We start from the raw sequence: 17,338 nt of genomic DNA on the forward strand, positions 1-17,338 counted from the left end.
TACACTTTTATACATTGAGATTGAACTGCCATTCCCTGCACCATGCGTCAATTCGCTGCAGATCCTCCTTCATTTCAGTACAATTTTCCATTGTTACAACCTCTCGATATACCACAGCATCATCTGCAAAAAGCCTCAGTGAACTTCCGGTGATGACACAAGGTCATTTATGTATATTGTGAATAGCAACGGTCCTACGACACTCCCCTGCGGCACACCTGAAATCACTCTTACTTCAGAAGACTTTTCTCCATTGAGAATGACATGCTGCGTTCTGTTATCTAGGAACTCTTCAATCCAATCACGCAGTTGGTCTGATAGTCCATATGCTCTTACTTTGTTCATTAAATGACTGTGGGGAACTGTATCGAAAGCCTTGCGGAAGTCAAGAAACACGGCATCTACCTGTGAACCCGTGTGTATGGCCCTCTGAGTCTCGTGGACGAATGGCGCGAGCTGGGTTTCACACGACCGTCTTTTTCGAAACCCATGCTGATTCCTACAGAGTAGATTTCTAGTCTCCAGAAAAGTCATTATACTCCAACATAGTACGTGTTCCAAAATTCTACAACTGATCGACGTTAGAGAATAGGTCTATAGTTCTGCACATCTGTTCGACGTCCCTTCTTGAAAACGGGGATGACCTGTGCCCCTTTCCAATCCTTTGGAACGCTACGCTCTTCTAGAGAACTACGGTACACCGCTGCAAGAAGGCGGGCAAGTTCCTTCGCGTACTCTGTGTAAAATCGAACTGGTATCCCATCAGGTCCAGCGGCCTTTCCTATTGTGAGCGATTTTAATTGTTTCTCTATCCCTCTGTCGTCTATTTAACAACGAAGTACGGTGCGCAAGATTACAGAGACTTTTCAAGGGATTGTAAGAGAAGTGTTGTAAAATCTACACTGTACGTGCCTCCCCACCAAAGAGTCGTCTGCTTCGGGAATATTTTTTGTGTAAAATAGTTATTGTGCGTCTCCTGTTCTTCAAGAACGCCTCCGAAGTCAAATGTTATAATCAGTGAGAAGGTTACACACTGGAACGCTGATACTAACATTCACGACGGTGAGCGGAGCGCGCACGTGACGAATGCGAGGCGCTGTTGTTGTTGGAGTGGCGAGCTGGGTGGTGGTGGGTAGGGCTTCGGCTAATGGCATTGCCCTGCCCCTGGGTGTCGGCTTTGGTAGTCGCGGGCGGTGACCTCCGCCTCGCAGAAATCGAGATGGACCGGAGCCGAGGAGCTGACGTGGAGAATGGAGGCGCCAGGCTCTGGTGCTACGTCACAGGCTGTCTCGGCACTCGCCACGCTAACCTTCCTGTCGTCCTGAACCTCTCCTGTCTGATGTCAGGGGTAAAACCAATCGTCCGCGCGACACAGCGCATCGGAATGGCGGTATTTCCGGTTTAAAAAACAAGTGACGACGCTGAACTGATAATCGATTCATTCTAATTAACGAATAGCCACTCTGCTTCTGACGAGAAACGGCGCTGTTTGAGAAATTATCGCGCCATTTATACAGGTTTCTTGTCGCTCCATTCACGGCCTGAGCTTAAGTTGAATGACTGCTTGCGCGTCTATGTGCGAGGTGTCATTTGCGAAATTTTATCTGCACCACTCGGATAGGTGGGTAGGGGCGTCGACAATATACGTCGCTTCTGGCGTGCAAGACTTTTTTTTTTTAAGCAAATTTTCGCTAGATGTACGGTGTCTTTCTTCGAATGTCTACCAGTGAAGACTTTACAACACTACTCTTACAATCCCTTGAAAAGTCTCTGTAACCTTGCGCACCGTACTTCGTTGTATAGCTTTGTCCGTACTACTAGTCCGATGCACGCAAGCAGTAGTCATACATGAGCCACACACGTGTTTTGTGAGCAATCTGTTCGTGCACACGTGCAGGTCGATTAGATCACCTTAACACTTGATGAAGATGTCGGTACCAGTAAACCCGATATTCTGTAAAGAATCGGACTCCCGTCTGATTACAGATGAGTTAACGTGCAAAATATCTTACGTTGAGTGTACGCGGTGTAATGCTGTGTTCATTGGAAAGTCTTTGTTCTAATCGTCTGCACTGTCCCTTTCTACGTAAGGCTCACGCATAGCACTTTTGAGCGGAGTATGTTGTTCTTTCTGCTCAGTATCTGGTAATATACAATACGATCGTGCTTGTCACTCTTCCAGATCGTTGACAAGCAGATGAAGACCATTCGAGGCTACTTGGTGCAACTAGTTGCACTAAGCGGACCAAGCTAGTGTCTGTCCAACTGGCTGCATTTCTCGGTTGGAGCCCACAGCGCTCCCTCCTTCGGCCTTTGCGTTTGACGCCTCATCATCTTCCTGAAGCACTTCTTCCATGCTCTTCCTATATATATATATATATATATATATATATATATATATTGTTCAAGAGTTCGAAGAAGCAGTTTGGATAGTTGTTTATACTCCACGCCGAACTTAATAGTTCTTGGAAGGAAACTAATACCACTCCAGTTGCTTACGCTTTATTGACAAATAAAAAGCGGAAATCATATGAGCGTTTTTTTAAAGCTATTAAAAGTAGCGTGCCTGGATGGAACCTTGTATATCTGATGATGGACTTCGAAATTGCCATAGACCAAGCAGCTAACAGTTTGTTTCCTGGAACAGAGCTTACTGGTAGCAGTTATCATTTTAATCAGTGTTTGCGGAAACAAGTTCAATGTTGCGGCCTCGTTCAAGCCTACAGGGAAAACGAGATACACCGCCACATAAGAATGTGTTTTCCTCTAGCACATCTTCCCCTGGAAACGTTGGATGATGGTTGCCCGTGTATTGAGGAGAGCACGCCTGAAAATCTTCAAGACGTTTGTAGCTATTTTGTGGACCAGTGGCAAGATAATGAACATATGCCAAGAGAGATGTGGAATTCATGTGGAAGGCGCCATCGCACTAGTAACGTCTCAGAAGGATGGAACCGAAGAATAAACACATTAATATCAAAAGTTCGTCCGAATGTTTACTTTTTGGTGAAAAATCTTCGAGAAGATGCAAGTACCACGTCCACCAGTTTGACCGACTAATTTTGAAACTTGAAAGGAACGGAAGAAAAATATCAGCAACGAAGACTGACGAAACTATTGCAAAAGCATTAAAGAAACTCCGAACTGATGGGAACTTATTATCGTTTCTGACTTGTGTGACCTACTCACAGAAATTGCTCTGGTCAGCGTTCTGAAATCGTTCGTATTGATTGGACAGTGTAACTACTGTCGCATTCGTAAGGAATTGAAGAAATTCCAGGAACACTGAGAACAAGGCTATCTTTTTTTCTGGGCGCAGCATCTCTTCAACTTCTCTGGGTGGTCGGAAAATGGATCGAATACCGTGTCTGCCCAGTACCCTACTTGTTTTATTTGCTGGAGCTCCAAGAAAGGAACGAGTGCTATAGGTTGATCATGTTGTAATGATCATCTCCGTGTTTTCATTTCTTAGAGGTGCTTAACTTAATATCTCGTTAACTACACCAATTCTTCCGGATTACTTTGGTCTCAGTGTTCCACCAATTTATAAAATTCCTGGTGTATATAGTAGCAGTTACATTAGGCTGGCTATATGTACGATTTGAAAATATTTATTTAGAAATGTCGCCTGGATGATCTACGTTCTCAGGTAAACGTGGATTGTCTTCAACTGGCACTTATTTGACGGTTGTAAAGGAAAGCGAAAACTATTTCTATACGATTCTTTGACCGACTAATTTCATGGTAATTTTAACCAAAACAAGTAGCCCTCCTTGCATATTTTAATTTCCTGGTAGATGCTTATCTCTAATGAAATAAGAGAGCGTGCTGAGTAGTAATGTCTTTGAATTTTTTATACGAAAACCCTAATGATTTTGAAAAAAAACTTTATTAATATTATACATATTTACATTTGTATTCCCCAACAGTCACCCTGCCGACCAACACATCTCGGCCAACGAGATGCCATTTTGTTGATACTATCATTGCAGAATTTTTTACTTTGTTGACAGAGTCGCAACCTCACCCCTGCTTGCGCCACTTCATCAGTGTCAAAGTGAAGTCCTCGAAGCTGTCTTCTAAGTTTTGGAAACAGATGAAAATCGGATGGGGCCAAGTCGGTACTGTATGGAGGGATAATAGATGTCAGCGAACCCAAGGCTTCGGATTGCTGCGGATATCGCAGCGCTCGTGTGTGGTCTGGCATTGTCATGCTGAAGCAGAGGGTGCTCCTCCATATGTGGACGAACTCGTCGACTTCGTGCATTCAGTTTTCTGGGAGATTATAGCACACTGTTTCTCACGCTGCGACACAGCTGCGTAACACACCGCCACGTTACACGCTACATTTCGGAGCCCTCTGGCGGTAGAGGACTGCAATTTGTTGTTGTTGAGTTGTTTGGGGGAGGAGACCAAACAGCGAGTTCATGAGTCTCGTCGGATTAGGGAAAGAAGGGGAAGGGGGTCGGCCGTGCCCTTTCAAAGGAACCATCCCAGCATTTGCCTGGAGCGATTTAGGGAAATCACGGAAAACCTAAATCAGGATGGCCGGACGCGGGATTGAACCGTCGTCCTCCCGAATGCGAGTCCAGTGTGCTAACCACTGCGCCACCTCGCTCGGTACTGCAATTTGTGCCAGCGAAGTGGGAAAGTCGACCTATCTAAACCGAAATTGAGAACAAATTAATAATTTCGTAGGCATTACTTTTTTTCACCAAGCCCTCATAACTTATCCATTTAATCTCGTTTTAATCGTTAACCCTTAAATGGCCTCACGATTCTGTAAGGTAACTGGTATGAGGGTCGGGCGCTAAAGACTACACTGTTGAGCGCCCATAACACCTTATCCATCCATCCATGGTATGAGGGTGTATGTCGGACTCCAAAAGTATACTATTGTATCAAACAGAACAGTCTTTTTCGTTTTTTATTATTACAGCATATATTTTCAGTAACATGACAGCAAAAAAGACAATGTTTATAATCAAGAAAAAGTACGCAATTCATGTTCCTGAGAAGTGAACGTCTCTCAAAAATCGAGAAATAAAACCTTCAAATATTAATCTGCGGTGTTCCAGTCTTTCGTAAGCAACCAAGAATTATAAACAAAATCCAAAATCTCCGGAAAATTTCACGGATGAATTCGCGTTTGATGTTAACTTTCAAATCTGTTGAAGGCCGCAATTTTTGTTTATCGCCTAAGATACTATTATTTTTCATGTACGTTTGAGTGCTGTATGTGACAGTTCTAGCTAACATTTCGAAAATCTAAAAATGTGTTATACACTCTCTAAATTTGTGAAACACCCGCGTATTTCGTTTGTCATTTATCACCTAAACGGGGCAGATCAGTTAGCCGCAGTTTTGGCAAGGATACTTTGTTGGCTTCTTCAGGTTAGGCACATTTTACGAATCTGGAAAACGCAGGCTGTTCAGATCTGTCAGGATCATGACCAGTCTTTCGAATCCTCCTCGCACAGAACGTTAGTTCACGTGGAAGACTCTCAAACTCAGGAAGCCTTCGACGCAAATATGGATACACTAGCGAGTCCTTATGAAACTACTCTGGACGTATGCTGAACATACGAGTGAGCCTCAAGAACAATGAAAGCATGAACACCACACCCCACATGAACAACAATAAAAAAAAATGTGAACATTGGCCACCGACGAGTTCTTGTGCTGGATGGCTAGATCGTACTCCATTAATTTAGCCCGTCTGTTATCTTATGAAAAGATTTTAACTGTGACTTAGCAGTGTCTGGACTATATATTATAGAATGGTTCATGGTGTGGTATTCATCACAATTTTCGACCTAAATTTGTGTGTTTTGCCTGATCGACTTACCTCTGTTGTAAAGGGTTTAATCCTTGTCAGGGTGTTTTAAATCGCAGGTGGGAATCCAGATTTTCTCTCTCTTCCTGTAGTCTCGTTCTTCTCTGAATGTGTTAGCCAGCAGTACGCAAATTGGCTGTTCCCGTAATCGCACACGTTAATATGTATGTATCCGGTTAGTTGGACATCCGACGCAAGGGTCGAGTCTTACATATGTTGAACGACTATGAACGATATTGAATAAACTTGAGGTAATTCTTAACCTCTCAATACTTATTTGAAGTGCAACATAGGTCATCCTTTATTGTTATTAATCACAAAATTCTCTGTTGAAGTGTCTACATCTTTATGATTATTCTGCAATTCACAATAAAGTGCCTATAATAATAAAATTTATTTATTTTAACAGACGATAAAATGGAAAAGCCTAAATCACTGCCGTCGACGTCTTTTTAATACATAAGGAAGAAAAGTTGTATTCTCTGCAGATATATTACTTCGCTGAAACCATGGTGGGATCTCTTCCTTGTTTTTCTTCACCATTCATACTGAATTTAATTCTCAGACGCTCGTTGATAAGTGCAGTAGAGTTAACCACTTGCGAGCAGTGATATTTGGAACGTTTTTTGAAATGGTGTGGTAAGCTGCAATACAGATTATGTGGGTATACTCAATTTCTGTTCTCGTATGGAGAGATTGTGTCCATCACTGTCTTTCCCCGAATAAATACACCCCTAACCAACTCACGGGCATCACTGACGCTAAGGTAGAACCACTTTTCATCAGAAATCTCAACAGACCTCCACCTTATCCTCCAATTAACTCTCATTTGATACGACTGAAGTCGCAGATGGCGGTGATTTGCGGTCAGTGTAATGCACGCTACAGGGCCACTGGCCTCGAGCTGTCCTTGAAGTAGCCGATTTATAACAGTTCGTTGTGTCACTGTCGTGCCACCTATCGCTCAAACTGCTGCTGCAGATGCAGTGCTATGTGCCGAAGCCATCATGTATGATGGTCTCACCTCCCAGTAGTGCCACGTGGCCGTGCGGAGCCCGGTCATCTTGCGACCGACTGGGTGTTTGTGTTGACCTCATCATTTCATCATCTTCATCATTCATGACAGTGGCTAGACTGTACTGTGAAAAAAAATTGGACTGTGAAAAAATTGGGACTTTGTACGGTGGAGGCCCGGGAAAAGAATAGGCCTCCGGTATGTTCTGCCAGTCGTAAAAGGCGACGAAAAGAACAAACCACTAATAGGGCTAACCCCCCTTTTAGTGTGATTAGTTGGTTCAGGACAGAACTAAAGAAGCCTCGGACAAGCGCCGTCATGGTCGGGGACGACGCTTGAACCCTATGCCCGCCCACAATGGTAACGACACTGCTAGCCAACTGGAAAATGATTTAAATCCAAATAGAGGTGTTTTGCAGGATATGCTTCCTGCAACCACCCTAGAAGGAAAACAAAGACAGAGGATGAGATGGTCAGATGAAGTTAATCGATACCTCATGTTCTGTTATTACCAAGCAACAAACCTAGGAACCAACACAACTGGATACAGATCACAAGTATACACAACATTTATTACCAGATACCCAGAATTAAAATTTTTAACAGAACAACGACTAGCTGATCAGATCCGTGTAATAATCAAAAATAAAAGGATACCCCAGTCAGAATTAGAAAACATCAAACAAGTACAACAAATACTGCAACAAAATAATGTGCAATCAGAAGAAGAAGAAAATACAGTAATGGACTCAAGCATCCCAGAGCAAACAAACAAAGAACAATACGCATCAATTAAACAATCAGAGGAAAACGAAATCTTAAGACAGCCACCAGAACAAGCACAAATAGAACACGAAGTGACACACATGTTAGATATAGAAGAAAAATTTCAGCTAACATATATAGAATACAAAGACACAAATACAAACATTAGACCGTTCTTGCATAGACCGCCAAATAACCCACAAGTCGAAACAACAATAAAAACTATCAGCACAATCATACACAACAAAATAAATGAAAACACAACTATGGAAGAGTTACAACTACTGCTTTATATAGGAGCACTCACTACACTAAATATACACACTAAGCAGAGATCAGAACCAACCAACATACAGAAGAAACCCACAAAACCAGCATGGCAACACAGGTTACAGATCAGAATAGAAAAACGGAGAGAAGACATCGGACAGCTAACACAATTTATAAGAAATGAAAGGTCAGAAAAAAACGAAAAAGGTTAGGTAAAATCTCACGACAAGAAGCGATAGAGCAATTAGATGAAAAGAAGCAGAAATTACAAGCATTGGCCAAACGACTTAGAAGATACAAAAAAGTGAAAATAGAAGGAAACAAAACCAAACATTCAACACAAACCAAAAGAAATTTTACCAGGCAATAGATAACACACACATTGACATAGACAATCCACCAAACATAACAGACATGGAACACTTCTGGAGCAACATATGGTCAAACCCAGTACAACATAACAGGCATGCACGGTGGATACAAGCAGAAACAGGCACACACACAAGATGATACCACAAATGCCTGAATTGATAATTTTGCAATATGAAGTCGCGCAATCAATTAATTCTACGCACAATTGGAAAGCCCCTGGAAAAGATAAAATAGTAAATTTCTGGCTAAAGAAGTTCACCTCAACACATTCTCATCTAACTGAATTATTTAACAGTTACATTGCAGACCCATACACATTCCCTGATACACTTACACATGGAATAACTTATCTGAAACCTAAAGATCAAGCAGACACAGCAAACCCAGCAAAATATCGCCCCATAGCATGCCTACCAACAATATACAAAATATTAACTTCAGTCATTACACAGAAATTGACACATACAACACAGAACAAAATTATAAATGAAGAACAAAAAGTCTGTTGCAAAGGAGCACGAGGATGTAAAGAGCAACTGATAATAGATACAGAGGTGACATATCAAGCTAAAACTAAACAAAGGTAGCTGCACTACGCATACATTGATTACCAAAAAGCTTTTGATAGTGTACCCCACTCATGGTTACTACAAATATTGGAAATATACAAAGTAGATCCTAAATTGATACAGTTCCTAAACATACACTCCTGGAAATGGAAAAAAGAACACATTGACACCGGTGTGTCAGACCCACCATACTTGCTCCGGACACTGCGAGAGGGCTGTACAAGCAATGATCACACGCACGGCACAGCGGACACACCAGGAACCGCGGTGTTGGCCGTCGAATGGCACTAGCTGCGCAGCATTTGTGCACCGCCGCCGTCAGTGTCAGCCAGTTTGCCGTGGCATACGGAGCTCCATCGCAGTCTTTAACAGTGGTAGCATGCTGCGACAGCGTGGACGTGAACCGTATGTGCAGTTGACGGACTTTGAGCGAGGGCGTATAGTGGGCATGCGGGAGGCCGGGTGGACGTACCGCCGAATTGCTCAACACGTGGGGCGTGAGGTCTCCACAGTACATCGATGTTGTCGCCAGTGGTCGGCGGAAGGTGCACGTGCTCGTCGACCTGGGACCGGACCGCAGCGACGCACGGATGCACGCCAAGACCGTAGGATCCTACGCAGTGCCGTAGGGGACCGCACCGCCACTTCCCAGCAAATTAGGGACACTGTTGCTCCTGGGGTATCGGCGACGACCATTCGCAACCGTCTCCATGAAGCTGGGCTACGGTCCCGCACACCGTTAGGCCGTCTTCCGCTCACGCCCCAACATCGTGCAGCCCGCCTCCAGTGGTGTCGCGACAGGCGTGAATGGAGGGACGAATGGAGACGTGTCGTCTTCAGCGATGAGAGTCGCTTCTGCCTTGGTGCCAATGATGGTCGTATGCGTGTTTGGCGCCGTGCAGGTGAGCGCCACAATCTGGACTGCATACGACCGAGGCACACAGGGCCAACACCCGGCATCATGGTGTGGGGAGCGATCTCCTACACTGGCCGTACACCACTGGTGATCGTCGAGGGGACACTGAATAGTGCACGGTACATCCAAACCGTCATCGAACCCATCGTTCTACCATTCCTAGACCGGCAAGGGAACTTGCTGTTACAACAGGACAATGCACGTCCACATGTATCCCGTGCCACCCAACGTGCTCTAGAAGGTGTAAGTCAACTACCCTGGCCAGCAAGATCTCCGGATCTGTCCCCCATTGAGCATGTTTGGGACTGGATGAAGCGTCGTCTCACGCGGTCTGCACGTCCAGCACGAACGCTGGTCCAACTGAGGCGCCAGGTGGAAATGGCATGGCAAGCCGTTCCACAGGACTACATCCAGCATCTCTACGATCGTCTCCATGGGAGAATAGCAGCCTGCATTGCTGCGAAAGGTGGATATACACTGTACTAGTGCCGACATTGTGCATGCTCTGTTGCCTGTGTCTATGTGCCTGTGGTTCTGTCAGTGTGATCATGTGATGTATCTGACCCCAGGAATGTGTCAATAAAGTTTCCCCTTCCTGGGACAATGAATTCACGGTGTTCTTATTTCAATTTCCAGGAGTGTAGTAATGAAAAATTGGAAAACCACACTTAATATCCAAACAAATTCAAATAATATCACATCACAGCCAATACAGATTAAACGTGGAATATACCAAGGAGACTCATTAAGTCCTTTCTGGTTCTGCCTTGCTCTGAACCCACTATCCAACATGCTAAATAATACAAATTATGGATACAATATTACTGGAACATACCCACACAAAATCACACGTTTGCTATACATGGATGATCTAAAACTACTGGCAGAAACAAATCAACAACTCAACCAATTACTAAATATAACAGAAGTATTCAGCAATGATATAAATATGGCTTTTGGAACAGACAAATGTAAGAAAAATAGCATAGTCAAGGGAAAACACACGAAACAGGAAGATTACATATTAGATAACCACAGAGACTGCATAGAAGCGATGGAAAAAACAGATGCCTATAAATATCTAGGATACAGACAAAAAATAGGAATAGATAATACAAATATTAAACAAGAACTAAAAGAAAAATATAGACAAAGACTAACAAAAATTCTGAAAACCGAATTGACAGCAAGAAACAAGACAAAAGCTATAAATACTTATGCTACACCAATATTGACCTACTCATTTGGTGTAGTGAAATGGAGTAACACAGACCTAGAAGCACTCAATACACTTACACGATCACAATGCCACAAATATAGAATACATCACATACATTCAGTAACTGAATGATTCACATTAAGCAGAAAGGAAGGAGGAAGGGGATTTATCGACATAAAAAACCTACATTATGGACAGGTAGACAATTTAAGAAAATTCTTTATAGAACGAGCAGAAACTAGCAAAATACACAAAGCAATCACTCATATAAATACATCGGCTACACCACTGCAATTTCATAACCACTTCTACAACCCTTTAGATCACATAACATCAACAGATACGAAGAAAGTAAATTGGAAAAAGAAAACACTACATGGCAAGCACCCGTATCATCTAACACAGCCACACATCGATCAAGACGTATCCAACACATGGCTAAGAAAAGGCAATATATACAGTGAGACCGAAGGATTCATGATTGCAATACAGGATCAAACAATAAACACCAGATATTACAGCAAGCATATTATTAAAGATCCCAATACCACAACAGATAAATGCAGACTTTGCAAACAACAAATAGAAACAGTAGATCACATCACAAGCGGGTGTACAATATTAGCAAATACAGAATACCCCAGAAGACATGACAATGTAGCAAAAATAATACATCAACAGCTCGCCTTACAACATAAACTTATAAAACAACACGTTCCCACATACAAGTATGCACCACAAAATGTACTTGAGAATGATGAATACAAATTATACTAGAACAGAACCATTATAACAGATAAAACAACACCACAAAAAAAACCTGACATCATACTCACCAATAAAAAGAAGAAATTAACACAACTAATCGAAATATCCATACCCAATACAACAAATATACAAAAGAAAACAGGAGAAAAAATTGAAAAATACATCCAACTGGCTGAGGAAGTCAAGGAAATTTGACATCAGGATAAATTTGACATACCAATTATACTATCAACTACAGGAGTCATACCACACAATATCCACCAGTACATCAATGCAATACAGCTACATCCAAACGTGTATATACAACTACAGAAATCCGTAATTATTGATACATGTTCAATTACCCGAAAGTTCCGAAATGCAATATAACATATACCGTACAGTTAAAGGGAAGTCACGCTTGATCAAGGTCCGCGTCACTTTCCATTTTTGACCAGACATAACGTCTGAGAAAAGAAAGAAATTATTATTATTATTATTATTATTATTATTATTATCTTGCAGCTGTACGATCGTATGACCACCATTGATAGCAGTAATGTAAAGTGGCTACATTTCCTCCAAATCTTTGTGCAGTATCGCTGGAGGAACACCCAGCTTCCCGTAGCCGTGTTACACGAACTCGTTCAAAGTCATTGAGGTGTTGATAGTGGCGTCTTTGTTGCGTTAAAGGCATTCTTGACTAACATAACTCACCCGTCCAGTCTCTAAGGTAACTGTTGCTGACGACCGTTACACCATGTATTTAAAGCCAACTAATTTGTGTCTTTATAGTGACGGTAATAGCGCCTCTTACGCGACTGGCGTTAAATCTGAATAGACATCATCTTTCAGATGTAGAAACACGCCTGCCAACTTTCTCAGATGTAGAAACACGCCTGCCAACTTTCGTTTATGTCTCATAACTCCTCCTTGCTGTTGCGAGTTTTTTTCCGTCAGTGTATGTATGTTGTATAAGTACTGGATTCTGGCTTCCATACTCAGCAGGTTTTCTTGGTACGTACATCCGAAATCCACATCGACCTTGCAATGGCATAAGCATTTCAACACATAAAGTAGAGCTTGGAAAATAACACTACTGATAGTTGTCAGTGTTGTTGTTGTTGTGGTCTTCAGTTTCGAAGACTGGTTTGATGCAGCTCTTGATACTAGTCTATAATGTACTAGTCTCTTCATCTCGGAGTAATTACCACAACATACATCCACTTGAACCCAGCTCTCTGTATTCAAACTTTGGTATGCCTCTCCAGTGTTTATCTACCGCACTTCCCTCCATTGGCAGATTGACGATTTCTTGGTGCCTCAAGGTATGTACCGTCAACCGATCCTTCCTATTAGTGAAGGTATCCACTAACTGATTTTTTTTTTTTTTCAGTTCGATTCAGTAGCTCCTCGGTAGCTATTCAATCTACTCATCTAATTTTGAACATCTTTCTCTAGTGTCACGTTCCAAAAGCTTCTTTTTCCTAATTGTGTGAACTGTTTATCGTCCACAGTTCACTTTCATACAAGGCAGCATCCTTACAGATACCTTCACCTTCAGATAAGACTTCCTATCATTTGAAATTTACATGTGGTGTTAAAATATCGTCATGATCTTATACGAAAACTGAAGAATGAGGAACATGGTGGTATACAGCTGAAAAGAAGATATCATCTGAACGCTATGCTATATACAGATGACGTAGTCTTAATACAGAATAAGGCAGCCGAAAAATATTTACTACTACAACTGAATTGATGGCTATCTGTGGAACACACACTGACTGACCAAAAGATTTTTATTGAAGAAGAGGCACTGAAACATGTCTGCAGTTCTAGATATTTAATGTGCCATGTCTAGATATCTAGAGTGCCAGGTAAACTTTAATAGCGACATTGATGTACAGAACGAAATCAGTAAATTTAATCACTTATATGGAACTATAAATAAAATCTTCAATAACAAGCCAAGGGAAGAGACAAAATTAAAGCTGCACAAAACACTGGCTGAAATGGCTCTGAGCACTATGGGACTTAACGTCTGAGGTCATCAGTCCCCTAGAACTTAGAACTACTTAAACCTAACTAACCTAAGGACATCACATACATCCATGCCCGAGGCAGGATTCGAACCTGCGACCGTAGCGGTCTCGCAGTTCCAGACTGTAGCGCCTAGAACCGCTCGGCCACGGCGGCCGGCGCACAAAACACTGGCTGTTCTTGTCTTGCTCTATGGCAGTGAATCTTGAAATGAAAAAAGAAAGAAAAAAGCAGCATAAAATCGGCTGAAATGAGGTTTTTAAGAGGTGTGAAAGCTTACTGAAGAAGGGATCTTATGAAAATGAGAATGTATGAGAAGAATTTGATACGTAAGACGATTCCAGTCATTACACGCAAGTTCAAGCCCTCAGGAAAAGGAGACATTGGGAGACCGAGAAGAAGATGCTCTTAAAATTATGAAGCCGGAACAGGCATATTTAGTAAACCATAAAGTGGTGGTGGTGGTGGTGGTGGTGGTGGTGGTGGTGGTGAAAAAGGAGAAGAAGAAGAATCTTAAAATATTTTTCTTTTTCAGAAACACTGTTCTTGGTACTGCCAGTCTGTATTTCATATCATCTCATTTCGGCTATTTTTAGTTATTTTGTAGCCCAAGTAACAAAACTCATCTACTACGTTTAGTGCCTCATTTTCTAATCTTAATTCCATAAGCATCTCCTATTACTCTTGTTTTAATTTTGTTATTATTCATCTAATAACCTCTTTTCACTTCACTGTTCGTTCCACTCAGCTGTTTTTCCAAGTCATTTACCGTCTGTGACATAATTAGAATGTCATCGCCAAACCGTAGTATTGTTATTTATTTTCCACGAACTTTCTGACATACTTCTCACCTACTTCTTCAATTGATTATCAAGATGGCATAATTATTCCAAAATCAAGGTGCAGCTGAAATTACTTAAATAAGAATTTATTGCGTTTTACCTTCACTATAATAAAAAGCAAATAAATCATTTAAAAATGAGTGTACATAGGTGCGTATGGGCCCCTCAGTTGATCAGTGCTGGGGACATAGCACGACCTTAAACGGCGTTGGCTGTAAGCAGGCGGTATGCATTGCGTCGACTTAATTTTTGACGTACCTACTACCGTTGCTATTCCCGTGCTAGTCTCTGACTCTGCGACATGCGATGCGGTGAGGTGCACGTTTGGAACAGTCCGGGGGGGGGGGGGGGGGGGCTGCTACTCGATGCTGTGGCGGTGCTCTGAGCAAAATGTGGTGGAACCGAGATAGCGGCAGTAGGCAAAGTGCAGCTTCTACTTGCACTGCCTAGAGAGGTACGGAGCGGAGACGCTACTGAAGGAAAAAATATTGCGCCGGCAGATGCAGCCGTTTCCTACAGATTGGGGCGCTTCGCTTTTGAAGTTTCTGCACCGAACGCATCCCGTGAAACTGCAGAAAAATGCGCAGCTCTACAGGCAACCCTTGTGCGCTGCCAGAAAGGCGTGAAGCAACGCAGCACGATTCTGTGCAGCGGTCTGAATCGTGACGTATATCGCTGGTATTTGATGGGGTGGGGGGAGGGAGGGGATGGGAGAGAAAAAGAGAGGGAGAGAGGAAGAGTGCTGCGTTGCTATTACCATCTGGTGTCGATTGCTAAGTCGGCCTGCCCCCCCCCCCCTCTCTTTCTCTCTCTCTCTCTCTCTCTCTCTGTGTGTGTGTGTCTGTGTGTGTGTGTGTGTGTGTGTGTTCGCTAGGAAACACAAAGCGTATAGAGGAGGTGCATCGTTTCACGCTGCTTCGGTTACCACTGGCCATAATTAGCTGAACACACTATCCTACGCATTGGCGGCTCGTGGACATTCATTTTGGGTTTTCACAGATTTTTAGTCAGATAAATTTGAGAAAGTGAAATTCATAGGGTCTGCTGTATATTCGTTATGCTTATCAACAAATTTGTACAACTACAGCCACTGCCGATAATAACACAATAATAACAATAATAATAATAATAAGTTTAGGGTAATAACGAAGTAATGTGTAAACTTTCGCAACTGTCGATGTCGCAATTTTTAGATAGTAGAAGCTTTCGTGCTTACCCATTTTTTTCGGACAAATGTACATGATTGCTGAGAGATGTATTAGTTGAAGAATTTATTTCCGTGCTGAAAATAATATATTCTTGTGCTAACTGTACACTTCCTTGTTGTGTGTTGTCACGCTTATTTGATTTCGCCACTCTCTCAATCAAAGGATCTTTTCCCGGAAGCCCTAGTTCTTTTGCGGCTAACTTTTCCTACTAATTTAATTTTCTGTTCCCAGAATGAGATTTTCCCTCTGCAGCGAAGTGTACGCTGATACGAAACTTTCTGGCAGATTAAAGCTGTGTGCCCTATGGCGACTCGAACTCGGGACCTTTGCCTTTCTCGGGCAAGTGCTCTACCGACTGAGCTACCCAAGGACGACTCACGATCCGTTCTCACAGCTTTACTTTTCTGTTAGCATTTAAAATAGATTGAACATAGTTCGTGTTTACACTGCACGCGAAAACCGATCTCGCACAGTAAACAACCAACTATAAAACAAGGTGCCGTTTGTGGCAATGATTAAACTCGATTAGTAACGTCTACGAACAGGGTCATTTGACTAGAACACAAATGAGGCGCTGAGATCCATAAGGGCCTAAAGCACACCGCCACCGATCTCACATTCAAGTGAATGTCAGAGAAATCAGTGACACAGTATTTCGTGAATTATCATGTATGCAGTGTGAGCCTACACGACAGAACAACCTGGCTCACCATAAGATCAACAGATTTCAGAAGCATGAACAAACGCTACAGTCTCACAATCGACGGTGATTTGCTTTAGGGCCGCATGATTCTCAGCGCCTCTAATGGATTATTGTATGCTAAAATTCACATCTTAATATAGTGTAACTCATTCGGAAACCCCCAAAATAGGCTTACTGCCAGTACAACTTTAACATATATTGACCTCCGATCTAAGTTTACTACAGTATGTTCTGAGTGAATCAGCATATTTGAGGAGTGTGCTATCATCTAGCAGGATTTATGCCGAGCCAACGGGTATAGAATACTGCTGGTGGTACTGACGTGAACTTCTAGTTGAGTGGCAAGGGCTAGCTGTACGCATCATGAACCGTGCATATTGTTTTTCAAATCCGTATGTATTTGACCCGTAAGGCTATTACGTCACGGGAGTTGCGCATGCGCAAATGCTCCTTAAAACATTCAGAACGGAAGGTGCGCTCGCGACCTGATGCAAGTTTCACGGAGTCTAAGAGGAGCAGTGTCGAGGTAGATGTAAGTGGCGTATCTTTCTGATTGCAGCATCTATGTTACGATTCACAGCGTTCACAGAAAAGTAACCAATAAATTCGCTAGGCGTGAAATTTATTATTAATGTGCTCTAACACAGCAGCCGCCACTTTTCCCATTATTATAAGACCATTTCTTCGTAACGACGGAGAAGTTGGACTTACGAGATTATTTGATGTGCATACTGAATTCACATCCTCAGTGTACTTGCATAATCGGTTGGCTAATGGGCATGTCACCCCATGAACCATGGACCTTGCCGTTGGTGGGGAGGCTTGCGTGCCTC

Source organism: Schistocerca nitens, chromosome 1 (assembly GCF_023898315.1).
Source record: "Schistocerca nitens isolate TAMUIC-IGC-003100 chromosome 1, iqSchNite1.1, whole genome shotgun sequence".
Classification (NCBI taxonomy): Eukaryota; Metazoa; Arthropoda; class Insecta; order Orthoptera; family Acrididae; genus Schistocerca; species Schistocerca nitens.